Here is a 6,000-nt window from a genome sequence, read left to right as displayed (position 1 = left end):
AGTGCTATTAACAAGGTTCCAGGCACAAAGAGTAGCAACATTCCATGTAGAACCCCAAAGAATAGCAAGATTCCGGAATCCCAAGGAGTGGAAGAGTAGCCTAGTGGTTGCTACTATTTGAGATTCTACATGGAATGTTGTTAGTGGAGGAGTAGCCTAGCGGTTAGTGCAGTGGACTTTGATCCTGGGGAACTAGGTTCAATTCCCACTGCAGTGCCTTGTGACTCTAGGCAAGTCACTTAACCCTCCATTACCCCAGGTACAAAATAAGTACCTGAATATACTATGTAAACCACTTTGAATGTAGTTGCAAAACCCACAGAAAGGCGGTATATCAAGTGCTATTAACAAGATTCCAGGCACAATCTCAGAGGAGCAACATTCCATGTAGAACCCCAAAGAATAGCAAGATTCCGGAATCCCAAGGAGTGGAAGAATAGCCTAGTGGTTGCTACTATTTGAGATTCTACATGGAATGTTGCTAGTGGAGGAGTAGCCTAGTGGTTAGTGCAGCGGACTTGGATCCTGGGGAACTAGGTTCAATTCCCACTGCAGTGCCTTGTGACTCTAGGCAAGTCACTTAACCCTCCATTACCCCAGGTACAAAATAAGTACCTGAATATACTATGTAAACCACTTTGAATGTAGTTGCAAAACCCACAGAAAGGCGGTATATCAAGTGCTATTAACAAGATTCCAGGCACAATCTCAGAGGAGCAACATTCCATGTAGAACCCCAAAGAATAGCAAGATTCCGGAATCCCAAGGAGTGGAAGAATAGCCTAGTGGTTGCTACTATTTGAGATTCTACATGGAATGTTGCTAGTGGAGGAGTAGCCTAGTGGTTAGTGCAGCGGACTTGGATCCTGGGGAACTAGGTTCAATTCCCACTGCAGTGCCTTGTGACTCTAGGCAAGTCACTTAACCCTCCATTACCCCAGGTACAAAATAAGTACCTGAATATACTATGTAAACCACTTTGAATGTAGTTGCAAAACCCACAGAAAGGCGGTATATCAAGTGCTATTAACAAGATTCCAGGCACAATCTCAGAGGAGCAACATTCCATGTAGAACCCCAAAGAATAGCAAGATTCCGGAATCCCAAGGAGTGGAAGAATAGCCTAGTGGTTGCTACTATTTGAGATTCTACATGGAATGTTGCTAGTGGAGGAGTAGCCTAGTGGTTAGTACAGCGGACATTGATCCTGGGGAACTGGGTTCAATTCACACTGCAGCTCCTTGTGACTCTGGGCAAGTCACTTAACCCTCCATTGTCTGAGGTACAAATAAGTACCTGTATCTACTATGTAAACTGCTTTGACTGTAGAAAGGCGGTATATCAAGTGCTATTAACAAGGTTCCAGGCAAAAAGAGTAGCAACATTCCATGTAGAACCCCAAAGAATAGCAAGATTCCGGAATCCCAAGGAGTGGAAGAGTAGCCTAGTGGTTGCTACTATTTCAGATTCTACAGGGAATGTTGCTAGTGGAGGAGTGGCCTAGTGGTTAGTGCAATGGACTTTGATCCTGGAGAAGTGGGATTGACTCCCACTGCAGCTCCTTGTGACTCTGGGCAAATCATTTAACCCTTCACTGCCCCAGGTACAAAATAAGTACCTGTATATAATATGTAATTTGCTTTGATTGTAACCACAGAAACCCTAAACTCAATGGAAATTACCCCTCCCTGGGTACAATAAAAAAGATTGCTTGATATTGGGGTGATATACCACCCCATTTCCCCACCAAAGAAATAGCCTTCCACAACTGCCCCACCCCCAAGCCTACCACCCACAACAGTTCAAGTACCCCCAAACTACCCCAGCAACAACTTAATTCCCCACAGCACAACTCATACCCCTCTGTGCCCCCCCCCCCTACACAGATACGCTAATGCAACAAGGATTGGAAATAATTCCCTATCCTTCATATAAATTTATTTGTTGTTGTGTTACATTATTTACAATATTATGATCATAGCATTTTATTATTTTGTTTTAATTTGTTTTTAATTGTTGATTTGTTTATTATTGTGTATGTAGATTGTAACCTACTTAGGATTTTAGATAAGCTGGGCTAGATATTTTTGAAATAAAATAAAAAGAAATAAATTCTAATTTGTAGTCTATGTTCTTTTATTGTTTGTTTTTAGGACTTCTCCCTTTGCATATTTCTTTTGATGTGGCCTATAATCAGCCACCTAAGAATCAAACATTTCACAAAAGAACGAAGTATGTTTCAGACCATTCTTAAACTTCAGCAAAGAAGTTTCTAGTCTCTAATGGAAGGAAGATTGTTGTTGCAGAGAAATGGGACCACTAACACTAAAAACGGCGTGACATATTACGTCCAATCAGAAGGCAGTGAGGGTGGAACAATGGAAGATGGCTGCAAGGAGGGTTGGATGGCTGTAGTCACAGAGACTGTGGGTAGGATCCATTCCAGCCAATGGGAAGAGTATGGGGGTGGAGCACTGGAAGGCAGCTTTAGTCTCAGGAAGGGAGGCGGCAAGTTGGAGGAGTTCTTTTCCTGTACAAGTAAAGTTTCTGCATCTGACGGGGTTGGAATGGATATGAAGGTACTTCGCCACCCCCCACCACCCCAATGCATGTTTATCTCCATTGTTTAGATAAAAATCTGTGAAAGTCTTTGAAGAAAAAGAATCTTCCTTACATATCCTGCTTAGCTCTTTCTACTACTACTACTACTACTTAACATTTCTAGAGCGCTACTAGGGTTACGCAGCGCTGTACAATTTAACAAAGAGAGACAGTCCCTGCTCAAAGAGCTTACAATCTAATAGACAAGTGAACGGTCGGTCCGATAGGGGCAGTCAAATTGGGGCAGTCTGGATTCACTGAACGGTAAAGGTTAGGTGCCGAACGCAGCATTGAAGAGGTGGGCTTTAAGCAAAGACTTGAAGACGGGCAGGGAGGGGGCTTGGCGTAAGGGCTCAGGAAGGTTGTTCCAAGCATAGGGTGAGGCGAGGCAGAATGAGCGGAGCCTGGAGTTGGCGGTGGTGGAGAAGGGTACTGAGAGGAGGGATATATCCTGTGAACCAGGGGCGTAGCCACGGGTGGGCCTGGGTGGGCCCAGGCCCACCCAGTTTTGGTTCAGGCCCACCCAGCAGTGGAGGCAGCGGAGCGGAGGGAGCAGGCTGAGCTCCGATCCCGCATCTGCCTTCCCAGCCCGCCACTCCCCCGCCGCCGCCCGCCGTACCTTTAAATATTACAGTTTTGCTGGAGTCGCGGGCAGCCGGCATTGAAGACATCGGCAGGCTTACGCCGGTTCCAGCAGCCTTCCCTTCTCTCGTTGCAAGTCGGATGATGGCTCCGCCCTCGTAGAAACAGGAAATACGTCAGAAGAGGGCAGAGCCATCATCCGACTTGCAACGAGGGAAGGGAAGGCTGCTGGAACCGGCGTAAGCCTGCCGATGTCTTCAATGCCGGCTGCCCGCGACTCCAGCAAAACTGTAATATTTAAAGGTACGGCGGGGGGGGGGGGGCGGAAGGAAACAGGGTAGACAGGAGAGGAGGGTTGCTGCACATGGTGGAAGAAGAGGAGAGGGCAGGGAAGAGGAGGGTTGCCGGATGGAGGGAAGGGGAGAGGAGGGTTGCTGGATGGAGGGAAGGGGAGAGGAGGGTTGCTGCACATGGTGGAAGAAGAGGAGAGGGCAGGGGAGAGGAGGGTTGCTGGATGAAGGGAAGGGGAGAGGAGGGTTGCTGGATATGGTGGAAGAAGGGGAGAGGAGGGTTGCTGGATGGAGGGAAGGGGAGAGGAGGGTTGCTGGACATGGTGGAAGAAGGGGAGAGGAAGGTTGCTGGATGGAGGGAAGGGGAGAGGAGAGGAGGGTTGCTGGACATGGTGGAAGAAGGGGAGAGGAGGGTTGCTGGATGGAGAGAAGGGGAGAGGAGGGTTGCTGGACATGGTGGAAGAAGGGGAGAGGAGGGTTGCTGGATGGAGGGAAGGGGAGAGGAGGGTTGCTGGACATGGTGGAAGAAGGGGAGAGGAGAGGGCAGGGGGAGAGGAGGGTTGCTGGATGAAGGGAAGGAGAGAGGAGGGTTGCTGGACATGGTGGAAGAAGGGGAGAGGAGGGTTGCTGGATGGAGGGAAGGGGAGAGGAGGGTTGCTGGACATGGTGGAAGAAGGGGAGAGGAGGGTTGCTGGATGGAGGGAAGGGGAGAGGAGGGTTGCTGGACATGGTGGAAGAAGGGGAGAGGAGGGTTGCTGGATGAAGGGAAGGGGAGAGGAGGGTTGCTGGACATGGTGGAAGAAGGGGAGAGGAGGGTTGCTGGATGGAGGGAAGGGGAGAGGAGGGTTGCTGGACATGGTGGAAGAAGGGGAGAGGAGGGTTGCTGGATGAAGGGAAGGGGAGAGGAGGGTTGCTGGATGAAGGGAAGGAGAGAGGAGGGTTGCTGGACATGGTGGAAGAAGGGGAGAGGAGGGTTGCTGGATGGAGGGAAGGGGAGAGGAGGGTTGCTGGACATGGTGGAAGAAGGGGAGAGGAGTGTTGCTGGATGAAGGGAAGGGGAGAGGAGGGTTGCTGGACATGGTGGAAGAAGGGGAGAGGAGGGTTGCTGGATGGAGGGAAGGGGAGAGGAGGGTTGCTGGACATGGTGGAAGAAGGGGAGAGGGCAGGGGAGAGGAGGGTTGCTGGATGAAGGGAAGGAGAGAGGAGGGTTGCTGGACATGGTGGAAGAAGGGGAGAGGAGGGTTGCTGGATGGAGGGAAGGGGAGAGGAGGGTTGCTGGACATGGTGGAAGAAGGGGAGAGGAGAGGGCAGGGGAGAGGAGGGTTGCTGGATGAAGGGAAGGAGAGAGGAGGGTTGCTGGACATGGTGGAAGAAGGGGAGAGGAGGGTTGCTGGATGGAGGGAAGGGGAGAGGAGGGTTGCTGGACATGGTGGAAGAAGGGGAGAGGAGGGTTGCTGGATGGAGGGAAGGGGAGAGGAGGGTTGCTGGACATGGTGGAAGAAGGGGAGAGGAGGGTTGCTGGATGGAGGGAAGGGGAGAGGAGGGTTGCTGGACATGGTGGAAGAAGGGGAGAGGAGGGTTGCTGGATGGAGGGAAGGGGAGAGGAGGGTTGCTGGACATGGTGGAAGAAGGGGAGAGGAGGGTTGCTGGATGGAGGGAAGGGGAGAGGAGGGTTGCTGGACATGGTGGAAGAAGGGGAGAGGAGGGTTGCTGGATGGAGGGAAGGGGAGAGGAGGGTTGCTGGACATGGTGGAAGAAGGGGAGAGGAGGGTTGCTGGATGGAGGGAAGGGGAGAGGAGGGTTGCTGGACATGGTGGAAGAAGGGGAGAGGAGGGTTGCTGGATGGAGGGAAGGGGAGAGGAGGGTTGCTGGACATGGATGGAAGAGAGGGAAGGGAGAGAGAAGAAATGCTGGACATGGATGGAGGGGATGGAAGAATGAGGAAGGAGATGAGATGAGGGAAAAGGAAGAGAGGAGAAAAACTGCACATGGATGAAGAAAATAGGCAGAAGCTGAGGACCAGAAATGAAGAAGAAAGGAGGAAAGGAAAGAAATAAATGGAAAGGAAGCCCTGGAAACGGAGTTAAGAGGACAGATAGCAGCATAATCAGATACTGGGCCAGCATGATCAGAAAAAGAAAGTCACCAGACAACAAAGGTAGAAAAGATTATTTTATTTTCATTATAGTGTTTGGAATATGTCCACTTTGAGAATCAGGTGCTCAACATTAAAAGTTTATATTTATTTACTTATTTATGGCATTTTATCCCACATTAAACATGAATTAAATTGGAACCTGGGATCATTTAATTTTTTTTTCCTGGAGACAGTAATGCATTGCCCCCCCCCCCCCCCAGGCTCTCTCCCCGGCTATAGCCAGCTCTGCAATTTTGAGGGGAGGTGCACAGGTGGATGGGGGGGGGGGGGGGTGCAGAGGTGGACCGGGGAGAGAGCCTGTTGTTAAACATTTACCAGCACACCACTGTCTAGTGCCCACCCATCCAACCTGTTGGCCCACCCAAAAAT

The sequence above is a fragment of the Microcaecilia unicolor genome, chromosome 5 (genome assembly GCF_901765095.1).
Source record: "Microcaecilia unicolor chromosome 5, aMicUni1.1, whole genome shotgun sequence".
Taxonomy (NCBI): domain Eukaryota; kingdom Metazoa; phylum Chordata; class Amphibia; order Gymnophiona; family Siphonopidae; genus Microcaecilia; species Microcaecilia unicolor.
The sequence above is the reverse complement of the archived record's forward strand: the minus strand, read 5'-3'. Positions refer to the sequence as shown.